The sequence below is a fragment of the Ranitomeya variabilis genome, chromosome 2 (assembly GCF_051348905.1).
Source record: "Ranitomeya variabilis isolate aRanVar5 chromosome 2, aRanVar5.hap1, whole genome shotgun sequence".
Classification (NCBI taxonomy): domain Eukaryota; kingdom Metazoa; phylum Chordata; class Amphibia; order Anura; family Dendrobatidae; genus Ranitomeya; species Ranitomeya variabilis.
In genome coordinates, this window is record NC_135233.1 from 473,139,186 (window position 1) to 473,158,082 (window position 18,897).

The window sequence follows — 18,897 nt, forward strand, 5'->3', positions numbered from 1 at the left end:
ACTTAAATATCATATTCTTTTTTAGCACCAAAAAATTAGTTAGGTTCAACTGTTTTCATCTCTGATTTGGCAGGAACGTTTTATGAAAGGGGTGAATCACTTTAAAGCACCACTTAAGCATTATTTTTTGGAGTGGTGCTACTTATCTAACTTCACTGTTCCTAGTCTCAAACTTACTAGTCTCCATCTTCATCTGTTCTTGGCACAACTGTGGTCCATAGCCAGCAGTTTGTGACCTACCGGATCGCTCCAGTGTTTGCTGAGGGATCCAGAAGACACAACTCAATGTAAGTCTATGAGAATTAGAATGAGGCCAGAACGAGTATATCATTGACTTACATTGAGAGCTTGTGATTGTGACCATTAGCTCTGAATTCCGATGAGTCAGAAGGTGCCGTCGCAAGATTGTGATGCAGGATCCAGTCCCAGCTTAAGACGGCAGTTGGTAAGTATAATACTAGGAGCAGGGAACTTCGATTAGTAGCACAACTCCAGCGCTGCAATACAAACAATTGCTTTAATGGTAAGAACATCAGGGACAATGAAAAAAATACAAGGCTACTTCAACAAGCACTTTTTCATAATCCTAGGAGCACCTTCTCTGGTTTTTCTTATGGCTCCATATCCATGTAGTTGTTGGTGAGGCATTTTTACAGAGGTGGTAAAACACTGCCCAATGTTTGTTCTCAGGCTCCAGCAATCTCTGAATTAGAAATATGATTATTTTTTCTACTAATTCAAGATTATAGCATACTGAACCCACAGTTAGATAGACTGTGTTCAAAGAAGTGTCACAAAAGTCTATTAAAAACTGAATATCTTTATTATAAATGGTTAAAATACATAAATAAACATGAACATTGAATAAGGTGCCTCAAACAAACCAACAAATACACATGAGGTCAGCTGGAGCAGGACAGTTAATAATTAAAACAGGAATTAAACTATATGAACAGTGCACATACCAGGGTGTTGGAGGATGCACATGATTCAATGCAATCCTCTGGATGCAATGGCAGGACTAACCAAGAACCTAAGTCATTTATCTAACAGATCCCAATGCACTCTATGTTTCACACTATTGCTGTAATCACAGAACATGTAAATAGCAAAATATCCCACGCCCCAGGAAGAAGCACACGTGAAACGCACGTCGGGGCTGGAAGGTTCAACGTGCCATTTGGCCGAGCACTTTGGGAGAGACACGGATCAGGTAATACGTACAGGGTGTTGGGTATTTTGCTATTTACATGTTCTGTGATTACAGCAATAGTGTGAAACATAGAGTGCATTGGGATCTGTTAGATCCATGGCTTAGGTTCTTGGTTAGTCCTGCCATTGCATCCAGAGGATTGCATTGAATCATGTGCATCCTCCAACACCCTGATATGTGCTCTGTTCATATAGTTTAATTCCTGTTTAAATTATTAAGTGTCTTGCTCCAGCTGACCTCATGTGTACTAGTTGGTGGTTTGTTTGAGGCACCTCATTCAATGTTCATGTTTATTTATGTATTCTAATCATTTATAATAAAGATATTCAGTTTTTAATATACTTTTGTGACACTTCTTTGAACACAGTCTATCTAACTGTGGGTTCAGTATGCTGTAGTGTTATGTGAAGTGCTGCCCATCCCTTGCAGGGAATATGGGCTTGTGTGTTATGCTTATAATTCAAGATTATTTAGCGTTTTGGGGGCAAATCAAAGTAAATTCAGCAATATTTTTCATTTTTGCGCTGGCAAGCCCAATCGATGGTGAAGCCTCTGGGTCTGTCTGGTGAGGTCCCACTTGGGACAGTTTGAGAAGCTCTGTTGTAGGCACTTCATGACTATCACTCACTGTCAATAAATAAAGTAAAAAATGTGTTTTTTAGAAGAGCTGTAACATTTAGCAATAAGCTCCAGGATAAAATGCCATGCAGTACATACGTAGTTTAAACACTAGAGGGAAGCTGGTTAAATGGCCAACAATTGTCGAAAAATACGCAAGTGAAGACGTCCGCTGGACATTAGGGTACACCACTCTTAAGCTCCATTTTACAAAAAAAAGGCATTAATCACTGTGAATGCTCTTTGGTGTCTGGGAATACAGTTGGGGTATACTTTTTATGTTTCATAGTCTGATGTTGACTTATACTTTAGAAATGAACTATTTCTGTTTCTGAAAAGTGTAGTTTTGAGATATTTGTAACTTTTGCATTGTCTGCATATTTTGGTGTGTACAAGCCTTAAGCATCATTCAGATGTCTGTGAATCACCTACATGTTCTATCTGTGAATTTTGTGGATAAAACTTGTACCCATTATAATCTCTGAGGCTGTACACATGTCTGAGTGTTCTATAAAAAATAATGGAAACATGTCAGTTTTTGATCTGAGTCATGGATCAAAATGACCCATACAAATCTGTGATAACGCATGGACGGCATCAAAGTTTATTGCAATGAATGGGAATAGCTTTGCAATCTATATTTTTTACGTGAAAATCCCTGATGGTGAAAACTAAGGTTGGGGTCATGCAAGATTTTTTCTCTCATCCAAAAGAATCGGATTCTGATCAGAGTGTGATCCAGTTCTCTCAGATGAGAAGATGGAAAAAAATATTTTTTCCATCTTTTCTATGATTGGCAGCTTTCTGTGTACACTGTGAATAGGCAGAAAGCTGCCAATCAGTGGTGGGGGCGGGGTTATACACAGCTTAGCATTCAGAGAACTGTTGGATCTGTAGCAGATAAAACTATGACTTTATAAAAAATGTAGCAAGTAGCCTAGTAAGGGAAATGGAGTGCCAGCTAAGACCGTGGGGTACTCAGGCTGGGTCCGGCAGTACTTAAAGAGGTGGTCACGGAAGTGGTGATCCAGTGCTTGGCCCTGGGCGTCCAACAAAAATGATGAAGGGAAGTGGACAATAAAGTATATGGGAGACAATTTGTGACGCCACCTGTGGTATTCAGCCAGGATGGCCGACGCTGCTCAAAGGGACCGCTGGGGCAGATGGTAATGCAGCGAGGATGGTTCTGCTCCCCACAGGTGGAGCTGGGCCCCAGGGCTACAGATGCAGTTGGTAAGGGATGATAGACGGTGGGGTGCAGGACTAAGGGCGCAGGAAATAATTGACGGACACAGAGATTGCAGTTTCCTTTACCTTTTACTGCTGAATTGCAGGTGCAGTCTGGGGCACAGGTTACAGGTGTTGATGGGGTCTGGAATGCCTGGGAGTAACTTGGGATCCACCTAGCCAGGTGGGTTCGGAGGCCTTCCTTCTGCGCTGAGTTCTCTGTCTCTTGCTGCCTGAAGCTTTACACAAGTTCCTCTCAGTGTCTGTTACTCCTAACCCGTATGGTGGACAGCATGGACCTTTCATGGGCACTGTCTTTGTCACGGGAGACCTAGGTATGCAAGAGCTAATGACCCGGGCCCCTGCGATTTCCCTCAGACTAGGGAAACCCTGACTGACCCACTCCCAGAGTTTACACTGATGGTGTGCATGTCTGGGCCTCCATCCTCACCCTGTCTCCTGTTTCAACCCTAGGCTGAAACTACCACCCACCACCCAGTGATGAGACCACACACCAATACCCACAGTTAGCAAAGACAAGGATAATGGAAAAATATGCAACACGCCGCAATCACTCAGGAATACACTATAAGTGCACAGGGCAAAATAAATACAAATATAGGAAGGAGAAAATAAGACAAAGGGAAATACACCACCAGCAACGATACTCCAACTCCTAGCTCACCACTCCAGACCGAGATAACCAAGCACAAGACAGAAGCTATAATCAGCGACGCCCAATGTTCAGAAGAACTATTTAAAGGCAGTGGGCGTGGCCCAGCTTCCAATCCGAGCACCAGCTAAATTAACCCCGGACCAGCTAGATAAAATCTAGCCGACGCCACTGAGCACATAGTGGACAAAAGCGGAATTACCGCTGTCTGTCGAACGCCCTGGTATGAACAGCGTCCGACATGACAGTACCCCGCCTTCTACGAGGGACCCCAGGGCCCTCACGGCTTATAGGACCCGGCTTGTCCGGATGACGGCGGTGAAACATACTGACCAGCCGATCCGCATGAACGTCTGAGGCTGGTACCCAGGACCTTTCCTCAGGCCCATAACCACGCCAGTGTACCAAGTACTGTAAAGTGCGGTGCACTACACGAGAGTGTAAAAGGACCCTAAAAGGACCAATAAACCTTGGACCCAATTTAAGGGATGGTAGTTTGCGTCTTATGTTTTTTGTGGATAACCACACCCAGTCATCCACACTCAGGTCCGGACCTGGCACACGCCTACTGTCAGCCACACGTTTGTACCTAGCACCCACACTCAACAGGCGCTGTTTAACTCTCCTCCAGACTGATGATAATTGTGCTCCTAACTGGTCTTCCTCCGGGACGCCGGAAGAGCCCCCCTGACTCAAAGTACAAAATTGAGGATGTAGCCCGTAAACACAAAAAAACGGAGACTCCCCAGACGAATCCTGGCGGTGATTATTGATGGCAAACTCAGCCAAAGGAAGGAACGTCGACCACTCCTCCTGGTTATCAGAAACAAAGCAGCGTAAGTACTGTTGAATGGAGGATGAAACGCCGAAGAATGAGACAACTTGATCCCCAGCCGTGAGCAAAATGCTTTCCAAAATTTTGCCACAAACTGAGACCCCCTATCAGAAACGATGTCAGATGGAACCCCATGAAGTCTGACCACCTCCTGCACAAATACCTGAGCCAGAGTCTTAGCGTTAGGCAACGAAGGCAAAGACACAAAGTGTGACATTTTTGAGAACCGATCAACAATCACCAAGATGACCGTGTTCCCAGCTGAGGAGGGCAAGTCAGTGATAAAATCCATGGAGATTTCCGTCTATGGCTTACTAGGTACCTCGAGAGGAAGTAGTGTGCCAACAGGACGGGAGCGGGGCGTCTTAGCCCTAGCGCACGTGGTGCAAGCTGACAGGTATGAAACCACGTCCTGTTGGATCTTGGGCCACCAAAACCGACATGACACCAACTCCAAGGTACCCCTAACCCCTGGGTGGCCAGCCAGGACAGCATCATGATGCTCCGCCAAAACCTTTAAGCGGAGATGAAGCGGTACAAACGTTTTGTTGATGGGAAGCTCAGATGGTACCTCCTCCTGGGCCTTGGCAATCTCAGCCTCAACCTCGGTAGTGAGAGCCGAAACCACAACACCCTTTTGGAGGATGGGTACTGGATCTTCCCGAGGTTCTCCCCCCAGAAAACACCTGGACAGAGCATCCGCTTTAGTGTTTTTAGACCCAGGTCTGTAAGTGACAACAAAGTTGAACCGAGTGAAAAACAATGCCCAGCGAGCCTGCCTGGGAGACAGACGCTTGGCAGACTCCAAATAAAGCAAATTCTTATGGTCGGTAATAACAGTAACCTGATGAACCGACCCCTCCAAGAAGTGTCGCCATTCCTCAAAGGCCAATTTGATTGCCAACAACTCCCTGTTGCTGATATCGTAGTTACGTTCGGCGGGCGACAGTTTCTTGGAAAAATATGCGCATGGTCGCAAACCACTCAAGGATGAGCCTTGTGACAGCACCGCCCCCACACCAACCTCCGACGCATCGACTTCCACAACAAAAGGTTTCGATACGTCTGGCTGCACAAGAATGGGGGCCGAAACAAAACTGTTTTTAAGAAATTCAAATGCGCGCACAGCAGCCTCAGGCCAAACGGAGAAATTGGTACCCTTTTTAGTCATGTCAGTTAGCGGTTTAGCAATGATGGAAAAATCTTTGATAAACTTCCTATAGTAGTTAGAAAACCCAAGGAACCGCTGAAGAGCTTTTAGGTTATCAGGCCGTTCCCAATGCAACACCGCTTGCACCTTAGCGGCGTCCATTTTTAAACCAGAAGCAGACACAATATAACCCAAGAAAGGCAACTCCTGAACTGAAAAAACACATTTCTCAAGTTTTGTATATAGCTTATTCTCTCTGAGAAGCTGTAACACCTGCCTGACATGATCTAAATGAGTATCACGGTCGCAAGAATATATGAGAATGTCATCTAGGTACACAATAACGAATTTCCCCAAAACATGCGAGAACACATCATTTATGAAATGTTGAAACACTGCTGGTGCGTTTGTCAACCCAAATGGCATCACCAAATTTTCAAAATGACCCTCAGGGGTATTAAAAGCCATCTTCCACTCATCACCTTGACGGACTCTTATAAGGTTGTACGCCCCCCTGAGGTCAAGCTTGGTAAACCACTTAGCACCTGCCACCTGGTTGAACAAATCCGGTATCAATGGCATAGGGTATGGATCACGAACCGTAATCTGGTTTAACTCCCTGAAATCCAGACACGGGCGTAGTCCGCCATCTTTCTTCTTAACGAAGAAGAGCCCTGCTGCCACTGGCGAGGATGAAGGCCTGATGTGCCCTTTGCTCAAACTTTCAGCAATGTAATCCTTTAGCGCTTGTCTCTCCGGACCGGAGATGTTAAACATCCTTGCTTTAGGCAATTTGGCCCCTGGTTTAAACCTGATAGTACAGTCATAGGGGTGATGTGGTGGCAGCTCTGAACAACCCTTCTCAGAGAACACATCCACAAAATCCAGAAGTGACTCAGGAACGCTTGAAGTCACAGCAGAAACACATGTGGCCAAGCAATTCTCCTGGCAGAATTCGCTCCACTGAAATATGTCCTGAGTTTTCCAGTCAATAACCGGGTTGTGCATAGACAACCATGGAAAACCCAGAACCAATTGTGCTGGAAGACTTTTGAGCACCTTACATGTAACCTGCTCGAAATGAAGAACCCCAATGTGGAGTTTCACCTCAGCCACAAACTCAGTAATCTCCCCCTGTGGGAGAGGAGCAGCATTGATGGTGACCACGCGGATAGGATGAGGCAGTTTTTCGACCCTAAAACCGGCTGTGCGCGCAAACTCCTCATCAATGAGATTTGTGGCAGAACCACTATCCACAAAAACCGTGATTGGCAGCTCTCTGCCAGCGACAATAACTTTGGCAGGGAGCATGCATTGAGAAACCACCATGGAGGATATACATAAGCTCAGATTGGACTCCTGTTATGACCTGGTGGTTAAGAGGCCACACTGATATGACCTGGTGGCTAAAACGCAACATGGAATGAGCTCTGAGAAGGTGGTATCTCTACTGACCGCAGTCCCTAATCCTAACAACAACACTAGTAATAGCCGTGGGATGTTCCTGACTCTCCCTAGACACCTCTTCACAGCCTAAGAACTAACTACCCCTAAAGAAGGAAATAGAAAGCTATCTTGCCTCAGAGAAAACCCCAAAAGGAAAGACAGCCCCCCACAAATATTGACCGTGAGTGGAGAGGGAAATGACGTACACAGAAATGAAATCAGATTTCAGCAAAGGAGGCCAATACTAAACTTGATAGACAGAGAGAAAAGGATACTGTGCGGTCAGTATTAAAAACTACAAAATCCACGCAGAGTTTACAAAAATGAACTCCACACCGACTCATGGTGTGGAGGGGAAAATCTGCTTTCCCAGAGCTTCCAGCTAGCCTGAATATTACATAATGACAAGCTGGACAAAAAGAGACATATTTGCAGAGCAATAGAGTCCAAGCAAATGGACAAACAAGAACTAGCAAAAACTTATCTTTTGCTGACAAGGACAGGCCATATGAGAAATCCAAGGAGAGAACCAAATCCAACCAAGAACATTGACAGCTGGCATGAACTAAAGCCCAGAGCAGGTTTAAATAACAAACCCAGGCAAGGCGATTAGTGAAGGCAGCTGCTACAGCTACCTAAAGGACCAGCAGTTCCACTCGAAACCACCAGAGGGAGCCCAAGGGCAGAACTCACAAAAAAACCATTAGCAACCACAGGAGGGAGCTCCAGAACGGAATTCACAACAGACTCCTCCACACCCTCTGAGCTTAGAAGTTTTCCGCCGTTGCGTTTTTCTTTGACAGCAGAGGACAAATATTAACAAAATGACCAGTTTTACCGCAGTAAAAACAGGCTCCCTGCTTCCTGAGCACAGGGGCTCGATGCTTAACATGTGACACCCCTGCGATTTGCATAGGTTCCGTGGGCTCACCTGCAGCAACCTCACGTGAACCTAAACCTTCTCCCACAGGCGGCGTCTCATGCTCCCCCTGACGCAAATGGCGATCAATGCGGACAACAAGACTCATAGCGGAATCTAGTGAAGCAGGAGTCTCGTACATCAGGAGGGCTTTTTTAACCCTTCCAGAAACCCCATGAATAAACTGACACCGCAGTGCGGGATCATTCCACTGAGTGTCGACCGCCCAGCGGCGAAATTTAGAACAGTAATCCTCTGCAACACGCTCCCCCTGGCGAATAGTGCGTATCTTAGATTCTGCTAGAGCCATTCTGTCAGGATCATCTTAAATGTGTCCAAGAACAGAAAAAAAACTCTCCACAGAGTTAAATGCAGCAGAATCAGATGGCAAAGAAAACGCCCATGCTTGAGGATCCCCGTTTAATAATGACAACACCAGGCCCACACGCTGAGCCTCATTACCTGAGGAGATCGGACGCATCCGAAAATAAAGTTTGCAAGCTTCACGAAAAGTAACAAATTTACTGCGTTCCCCAGTAAACTTTTCAGGCAAAGGAAACTTAGGCTCAGCAACTCTACCTGTCACTCCGGCTTGCACATTAGATACTGCTAGTCCCTGTTGCTGCACTGCCCCCCTTAACTCATTGACCTGTAGGGATAGTGCCTCCAACTGGCGGGTTATGGAATTCATGGGATCCATGGAATTTTAAATAATGTTGGCCGATTATAATGTCACGGGAGATCTAGGTATGCAAGAGCTAATGACCCGGGCCCCTGCGAATTCCCTCAGACTAGGGAAACCCTGACTGACCCTCTCCCAGAGTTTACACTGATGGTGTGCATGTCTGGGCCTCCATCCTCACCCTGTCTCCTGTTTCAACCCTAGGGTGAAACCACCACCCACCACCCAGTAATGAGACCACACACCAATACCCACAGTTAGCACAGACAAGGATAACGGAAAAATATGCAACACGCCGAAGACACTCAGGAATACACTATAAGTGCACAGGGCAAAATAAATACAAATATAGGAAGGAGAAAATAAGACAAAGGGAAATACACCACCAGCAACGATACTCCAACTCCTAGCTCACCACTCCAGACCGAGATAACCAAGCACAAGACAGAAGCTATAATCGGCGACGCCCAATGTTCAGAAGAACTATTTAAAGGCAGTGGGCGTGGCCCAGCTTCCAATCCGAGCACCAGCTAAATTAACCCCGGACCAGCTAGATAAAATCTAGCCGACGCCACTGAGCACATAGTGGACAAAAGCGGAATTACCGCTGTCTGTCGAACGCCCTGGTATGAACAGCGTCCGACATGACAGTCTTCTCACTGGCAGCTCCAGGCTCCTGACTTGCTGTGGTGCCTTCAGGTGCTAGATGGGCCAGGAGACCTGTAATCTCCTTCCCTCCGGTACTAGTTGCTTGGCCTTTAGTACCCATGCAACCACGGACTCCAGTGTCCGGTTTATTTTTACACTTATTCCTGGGAAGAGCTCAGTCACAACTCCACTCCCAGTCTCTCTCCTCACTTGCTTCCTCTCCCTTCACTGTTTCACACAGAACTCTCTAACCCTGCCTCCAGACCAGAACTTATAGGGAAGTTCCCCTGAAACTGAGTTTAGAGCTCCCCCTTCTGACCTGGAGACAGGAAAGTGTTGTATGTTTGTATTACCTGCTAAGGGGATCCCTCCTTACCTCCAGGCATGCCATCACCCCCCATGGGAAGGCAATGCCATTGTGACAACCGGACTCCTGGGGTGCCACAGAAACATTGCTGGTATCAGGGTCTCTGCCCCTACATCATACTGCCATTAAATTGAGTAGAAGAAAATCTGATTCCCTTTAAGTATGTTTTTTTTAATTATACCATTTTTAGCATTGTGGCCTCCACTAAGAAGCACATCTTTCTTTTGTGACTCTACACTATTAAATAGAACTGCATTAGGTTTGCGATTGGACAGTACATTTGTCTGCTCTGTTTTTATGAACAGACAAATAGAATTAACTTGCAAAATGGATAAGTTGCATAACTGGTGGAAACCAAAAATAGAGGAACTCTATTAAATGGGTTGTCCTCTACTTTAACATTGATGACCCATCCTTAGGATAGCTCATCAATATCTCATCCTTGGTTTTACGACACTTGACACCCGGCACCCTCACCGATTAGCTGTTCCCGGTGTCAGTGGCAGTTGGAACTGCTCAGTTATGGAGCTGCACTGCACAACTCCATCAATGGAATAGTGGGTGACGCTAGGTATAGCACATTCACCCCCTATTGATTTGAATGGGAGATGTGCAGTATTTGGCTAGGGCCACTATACAGTTAATGGCTGTACTGTCTGTGCAGCTCTGAAACTGAGCAGTTCTGGTTGCCACAGACACTAGGAACCGCTGATTGCTGGGGGTGCCAGATGTCACACCCACACCAATCAGACATTGATAACCTATCCTAAGATTAGGCCATCAATGTTAAACTCTCGAATAACCCCTTTCATTATTATGGGATTCCTTTAGGTTCCATTATGTCAGTTTTCCAATGGAAAAAAAAAGCGCATCATGCAGAACTTTTTATTTAGTTTTAAAAATGATCATTTAATGGAACCTAGAGAAACACCATAATATTTAATAGGGACGCTGTCACGACTCTGTTGTCAGATGTTCCTGGACCAAGAATTCCATCCCTGTCCCTAATGCTAGGGACACCCTAGCTTGCCCGGCTCCCCGGATTACTTCTGATGGTGAAGACGCTGAGACCACATACCTTACCTTAGCTCCTTAATCCGCTATCAGTCTGTACCCTTCCCCCACCCAGAGAAGCGGAAATTAGTAGTAGTGCACCGTAATACACCAACCAGACTAACAAGGTAATAGCAGCGGGGGTACCAAAAAATACCAAACATACAAATATGCTCACACATATAACAGAGGAATGCACCGAGGAGTGGAGGATGAGTTAAACCAAAGTAGGAGAAGAAATGGAATTATCACACACTCAAAACCTAGAAACAGTCACAGATAAATCCACCAAATGCCTTCTATAATAACCAACAACAACCTCCAGCCATGCAGCATAAGCTACGGCTGACAATGAGTGCTAGCCAGGACCCAGGAGAGCACATAGAAGATGGGAGAGGCTAGCAGTGCACAGCTGAAAGCATTAGCTCTAGGAGCTCTCAACTGAGCAGATTAACCCCTGCATTGTCAAAGAAATTTACATCTTTTAATATGAAGGTGAAGTGCTTCTAATTAGTACAGGAGTAGGAGAAATCAGACGCTGCAGTATTCTGGCTCCTCTTTGTCGCGGTAACCCCGTGATACATTCTTTCTTCCGTTTGTATCAGTTATGCAACAGATTTGTTTTAGCTGTTAATTCCGTTTGTTCCTAAAACTGCAACAAATGGAATCTTTAAATCAAGTCTAAAAAATAACAAATATTCCTATGATAATCATTATCGCATTCCAGAGATTAAACGATCATATGGCTTTTTTTTTGCTGTTGTATTATACTGATGCTTTGCTGTGTAGATAGAGATTGTCATCAGCTGTTTTAAAAAAACTTTTCTAAAACATTCCGTGCAAATAATTTGGACTTGATTTGTGACAATGCGGTTTGCTATTGGGTAGCAATGATGTAGGTTGACGATGTTTGTGATTGTTAAATACTTAAAATATGATTATCTTTACATATGTGATCCTGAAATTTTGTTTCTTTTTTTTTAACACATCATGCCATCGTGAGACAATGTATTTATGGGTATTGCGAAATTAATGCAATGTTCGGTTAGCAAATTAAAGCACTTGACAGATAGCAAAAATAGCATTTTGTGGGTTTGTTTGTTTTTTTTGCCACCTTCTCAGACATTTCTGTAAATGGGAGGAGAATTGAAAGATGAATGTACTAAGAACACATTGAACTTCCAGAGAACTTGCATTGTTGACTTTGAGTATGTTTGAGCATGAAGTAATTCCTGTTGGTAAAAAACACAAAAAAAGTCTCTGATCACACTTGTGTTGAGGTTTACGTTATAAGTAGAAATTTATGACTAGAATTGAGGGAATATGTTCTGAATCATTCGCCAAATCTGGATTTACCATATTCGTGCCGCATTGGTACCCTATTCGTGCCGAATTTATGTTTGATGATCGGTTCGAACATAATCATTAATTTCTACTCCCATTAACTCCAGTGACATTTAGCTGTGTTTGATGAATATTGCAAAAACAATATTCTCTGCCGATCATAATTGTAATTGAATTTTGAAAAATTCACCCAACTCTATTTATGACACCAAATCCATCAGATGAGAGATGACGCCAGCGTCTGACAGACCCCATTGACAGAGGTCTGTTGGGTTCGGTCGAGAAGAAATTACAGCAGCATGCAGAACTATTTTTCCCGTCAAATACAGTTCCTTGAGAAAATATTCATAACCCGTGCTTCATGGTGCACCCACAAACTTAAACGTATTTTGTTGAGCTTGCATCTAATATACCAACACAAAGTAGCAAGGAAAAGCCTTGGAAAAGTTCCCACGCTCGAGTTCATATGAGGACATCCAGCAGAGGGCGCCTCACCGCAACTCAAGGTAAGTACAGATCATCCTGCTTTCCATTCAGCACCCAGGGTTTACAGGCACGAGCGAGTGCTTTAGCACAGCTCCTGGCTGTAAAATGATTTAACCCCTTCAGATGGATTTACTTCGTGGGACGTGACAGATCATCTGAAGGTATGTATATTGTTGGTTTATTATTTTTCAGAGCGAGGGTCTTCAGGTGGATTGAGAGAGCAATAAAATATTAAAACAACCTGTGTGTTTATTTCATTAAAATACTTTTTAATAATGTGTGTGTGTTTTTTTAACCCTTTCATACAATTGGATTAATAATGGATAGGTGTCATAATTGACGCCTCTCCATTATTAATCTGGCTTAATGTCACCTTACAATAACAAGGTGACATTAACCCTTCATTACCCCATATCTCACCGCTACACGGGAGTGGGAAGAGAGTGGCCAAGTGCCAGAATAGGCGCATCTTCCAGATGTGCCTTTTCTGGGGTGGCTGGGGGCAGATGTTTGTAGCCAGGGGGGGGCAATAACCATGGACCCTCTCCTGGCTATTAATATCTGCCCTCAGTCACTGGCTTTACCACTCTGGCGGAGAAAATTGCGCGGGAGCCCTCGCCAATTTTTTCCGCAATTTAACCCTTTATTTTAGCAGCTACAGCGCCCAAATTTTTCACATACACACTACTATCATTAGTAGTGTGGAATATGCAAAAAAAAAGGGATATGAGATGGTTTACTGTATGTAAACCATGTCTCATATCATGTCAGGTTTGTGAAGGAGAAATGAAAAGTCGGCAATTGAATTACCGGCTTTTCACTAACACCGCTGCGTATTTCTCGCAAGTCACACTGCTGGTCCGTGTGGAATCCGTATTTTTCTCGCCCCCATAGACTTTCATTGGCGATTTTTTTTGCGCAATACGGTGACAAACGCTGCATGCTGCGATTTTCTACGGCCGTACAAGACCGTATATTACAGATGCGTAATATACGGCAGATAGGAGCTGGGCCATAGAGAATCATTGGGCCGTGTGTAATGCGTATTTTACGGACGTAGTTTATGCGCTCATACGTCCGTAAAACTCGCTAGTGTGAGGCCGGCCTTACATTGTAGCTCTGGCAGGACATTTAGGGTCTTGTCCTGCTGGAATTTGAACCTATGCCTTAGGGCTCATTTCCACTGGCGAGGAAAACGGACGAGTGCAATCCGATAAAAAATCGGATTGCACTCGGACCAATGTTATTCAATAGGTGTCTTTTCATTTGCGATTTTTTTCTCGGCCGAAATCGGACTGAGAAAAAAATCGCAGCATGCTGCGATTTGCTGCGAGTCTCGGACGAGACTCGCCAATGCAAGTCAATGGGTGCGAGAAAAAAATCGCACAGCACTCGCACCATGCGAGTTCTGTCCGATTTTTACGCACCGGTGTCCTTTGAAAAGCCGGCAATTCAGCGCGGTGTACAGTAAAATCACACTGACAGGTTAGAATAGACTAGATATATACACATAGAATGTGTATATATACATATATATATGTCAGTGAGACACCTATATATGTATATTTATATTTAATGCAGCGCTAGATAGCATAAAAGCCGCTAATTCAATTGCCGGGTTTTGCTCTCTCCTTCACAAACCCGACATGATATGAGACATGGTTTACATACAGTAAACCATCTCATATCCCCTTTTTTTTTGCATATTCCACACTACTAATGCTAGTAGTGTGTATGTGCAAAATTTGGCCGCTGTAGCTGCTCAAATAAAGGGTTAAATGGCGGAAAAAATTGGCGTGGGCTCCCGCACAATTTTCTCCGCCAGAGTGGTAAAGCCAGTGACTGAGGGCAGATATTAATAGCCAGGAGAGGGTCCATGGTTATTGGACCCCCCCTGGCTACAAAAATCTGCCCCCAGCCACCCCAGAAAAGGCACATCTGGAAGATGCGCCTATTCTGGCACTTGGCCACTCTCTTCCCACTCCCGTGTAGCGGTGGGATATGGGGTAATGAAGGGTTAATGCCACCTTGCTATTATAAGGTGACATTAAGCCAGATTAATAATGGAGAGGCGTCAATTATGACACCTATCCATTATTAATCCATTTGTCTGAAAGGGTTAAAAAACACACACACACATGATTTAAAAGTATTTTAATGAAAGAAACAAACAGGTTGTTTTAGTATTTTATTGCTCTCTCAATCCATCAGGAACACCCTCGCTTGGCAAAACAATAAACACACAATATACATACCCTCTCTGATGAACTGTCAGGTCCCACGAGGTAATCCATCTGAAGGGGTTAACTAATATTACAGGCATGAGCTGCGCTAAACCACTCGCTCGTGCCTGTAATCCCCGGGTGCTGAAAGGAAAGCAGAGTGATCTATACTTACATTCAGTCGCGGTGATGCGCCCCTGCTGGATGTTCTCATGAACTGCAGCCTGGGAACTTTTTCCCACGCTCCAGGTCATATGAGGACATCCACCAGGGGGCGCATCACCGCGACTGAAGGGAATGTAGGTCAACGACCTACATTTCCTTCATTCACCGGGGAATTACAAGCACGAGCACAGCTGCATTTGCAGGGCTCCTGCTTGTAAATTATTTTAATCCCTTCAGATGGATTACCTCGTGGGACGTGACGGGTCAGCAGAAGGTATGTATATTGTGTGTTTATTGTTTTGCCAAGCGAGGGTCTGCAAATGGATTGAGAGAGCAATAAAATATTAAAACAACCGCTGTGTTTATTTTATTAAAATACTTTTAAATCATGTGTGTGTGTGTTTTTTAACCCTTTCATACGATTGGATTAATAATGGATAGGTGTCATAATTGACACCTCCCCATTATTAATCTGGCTTAATGTCACCTTACAATAGCAAGGTGGTATTAACCCTTCATTACCCCATATCCCACCACTACACGGGAGTGAGAAGAGAGTGGCCAAGTGCCAGAATAGGCGCATCTTCCAGATGTGCCTTTTCTGGGGTGGCTGGGGGCAGATGTTTTTAGCCACGGGGGGGCCAATAACCATGGACCCTCTCCTAGCTATTAATATCTGCCGTCAGTCACTGGCTTTACCACTCTGGCGGAGAAAATTGCGCGGGAGCCCACGCCAATTTTTTCCGCCATTTAACCCTTTATTTGAGCAGCTACAGCGGCCAAATTTTGCACATACACACTATTAACATTAGTAGTGTGGAATATGCAAAAAAAATGGGGATATGAGATGGTTTACTGTATGTAAACCATGTCTCATATCCTGTCGGGTTTGTGAAGGAGAAGGAAAAAGCCGGCAATTGAATTAGAGGCTTTTAAGCTATCTAGCGCTGCATTAAATATAAATATACATATATAGGTGTCTCACTGACATGTATATATGTATATATACACATTCTATGTGCATATATCTACTCTATTCTAACCTGTCAGTGTGATTTTACTGTACACGGCGCTGAATTGCCGGCTTTTCAAAGGACACTGGTGCGTAAAAATCGGACAGCAATACGGATGTCATACTGATGTCATACAGATGATGCGATTAAAAATCGCATTGCACTCGCATTGCACTCGCATGACACTCGCATGACAATCACATAGGTTACATCCGTTTTTTCGGTCCAGATTACGGACCGATTTGTCTCTCGCCAGTGGAAATGAGCCCTTAGTCTCAAGTCTTTTGCAGCCTCTAACAGGTTTTCCTCCAGGACTGCCCTGTATTTAGCTCCATGCATGCTCATATCAACTCTGACCAGTTTCCCTGTCCCTGTTTGATGGTACGAATAGTGTTTTCAGGGTACCTTACCATAAGTTTTTACTCCACACATAGCATTTTGCATTTAGCCCAAAAAGTTCTTCTTTGGTCTCACCTGACCGGAGCATTTTCTTCCACATGCGAGCTGTGTCCTCTACATGGCTTTTAACAGACTGCAATCAGTACTTCTTATGGCCACTCTTCCAAAAAGTCCAGATTTGTGGAGTGCATGACTAAGGTCCCGTTCACACATTCAGGATCTGGTCAGTATTTTACATCAGTATTTGTAAGCCAAAACCACGAGTGGGAGAAAAATACAGAAGTGGTGACATGTTTCTATTATACTTTTCCTTTGATTGTTCCTCTCCTGGTTTTGGCTTACAAATACTGATGTAAAATACTGACCACCTACTGAACATGTGAATGGTGCCTTATAGTTGTCCTGTGGACAGATTCTCCCACCTGAGCTGTGGATCTCTGCAGCTTATCCTGAGTGACCATGGGCCTCTTGGCTGTTGTTCTATTAGAGTTATCCTTGCCTGGCTTGTCAGTTTAGGTAGACATCCATATCTTGGTAGGTTTGCAGTTGTGCCATACGCCTTTGAACAGTGCTCCATGAGATCTTCAGAGCTTGGGCTATTTTTTATAATCTAACCTTGCTTTACTTTACTTCACAACTTTATCTCTGACTTGTCTGGTGTGTTCCTTGGTTTTCATGATGCTGATTGATCCCTAATGATCTCAAACAAACCTCTGAGGCCTTCACAGAACAGCTTTAGTTATTCTGAGAATAAAATACACTCAGATGGATTGAATTTACTAATTATGTGACTTCTGAAGGCAATTGGTCACTCAGAATTTTATTTCGGGGTATCAGGCTACAGGATGCTGAATACAAATGCACATCACATTTTTCAGATTTATATTTTTTAAATATTTAGAAAACCATGTATCATTTCCTATACACTTCACAAATACTAGCTACTTAACGTTGGTATATCACATAAAATTAAAATAAAATACATTTACATTTGTGGGAGTAAATTGAAATAATGTGAAAAAGTTCACAGGGTATGAATTCTTTTTCAATGCAGTGTATGATGGAATGTGTGCTAGAGTCTGCAAATGCAACCTCAAACTACGATGTGAACGCAACTTTACGAAAGGGTAAAGTGGCTAAAACTTTAAAGGGATTTTCAGAATTAATTACTTATTGGATGTGCAATGTTATTCTGAGCTGAGTATCTGCTTCCAGGGCTTCTTGCTATGGGTGGTGTTACCATTGCCATTAGTTCTCTTCTCTCTCATAGGCTTTGGGGCGGATTTATTAATATGGTATTAAAAGTTGATGGGTTAGAATCAGACTACATGTGGAAAATGAATCAGTATGGTGCATCTTTAGATCCATTTTATCTAACTTTACCATGCGCAGTTTTTTGCACCAAAGTTTTGATGTAATTTGGCTCATCTTAAGTCGTGCCCCTTGTCAGATGAGGTGAAAAAAGTGTTTGAAATAATAAATATAGTGCAATTTAATTAAAAATACTGGAGTATCCTGTAAATCTGCTCCAGTGACTCTGTTTACAGCTGCCTTCCTGACTTTTCTTTTAAAATGTGTAGGAAAGTAATGTAATTAAACTTTCTGCTGACCAGCATGGGAAACACAATCTATCTTGGGAGAGGGAGGGAGAAAAGACATAGAATAATGGATGTATTATGCATGTAGTTTGTGACCTCCTGTATTGCATGACAAAGATATCTGCATGTAAGGCCACGTTAAGTATTTGGTAAGTATTTTATATCAGTATTTGCAAGCCAAAACCAGGGGTGGGACAATCAGAGGAATAGTATAATAGAAACACATACACCTCTCCTCATTTTGGCTTACGAATACTGAAGTAAAATACTGATCAAATACTGAACGTGTGAATGTGGCCTCAGACTGGCTTAGGGTATGTTTCCACGGTCAGGAAACGCTGCTTGTTTGACGCTGTGCAGAGCTGCAGCGTCAAACAAGCAGCGTCCAGATGTTCCAGCATAGTGGAGGGGATTTTATGAAATCCCGTCTCCACTATGCGTGGAAACCCGCACGCGGCGGCCCTGCGACTCCGGACATGCTGCGCGTCTTTTCAGATCGCAGCATGTCCGTACACCTTGCGGGGACGCAGCGTCCCCGCAAGGCATATCACAGGGCGCTATGGGAGAGAGCGATCATCCCGGATGTGAAGAGTTAACACATCCGGCATGATCGCGTCCCAGAAAGGGGGCGGGGCTTAGCGCCGAGCGGCTTCGCCGCTGCGGCGATACCGCCGGCCATCCTGACAGTGGAAACATACCCTTACAGAGGCATCTCCGCTACAGATTGTACATTAGTAAGACATCTTACTGCATTGAAAATGTGTATATCATTTCTGACCATTACAATACTTCTTGAAATTAAGTTTGGATATTTGTCTGCTACATAAATGAGACCTGGC

At 44.0% G+C, this 18,897-nt stretch overlaps 1 protein-coding gene across 6 annotated transcripts in view; it reads left to right on the forward strand.

Annotated features, from left to right (window-relative positions):
* LOC143806825 (synaptotagmin-2-like) overlaps positions 1-18,897 on the forward strand; it is a 103,185-nt gene that overhangs the window by 47,166 nt on the left and 37,122 nt on the right. The gene's annotated exons all lie outside the window — the stretch shown is intronic.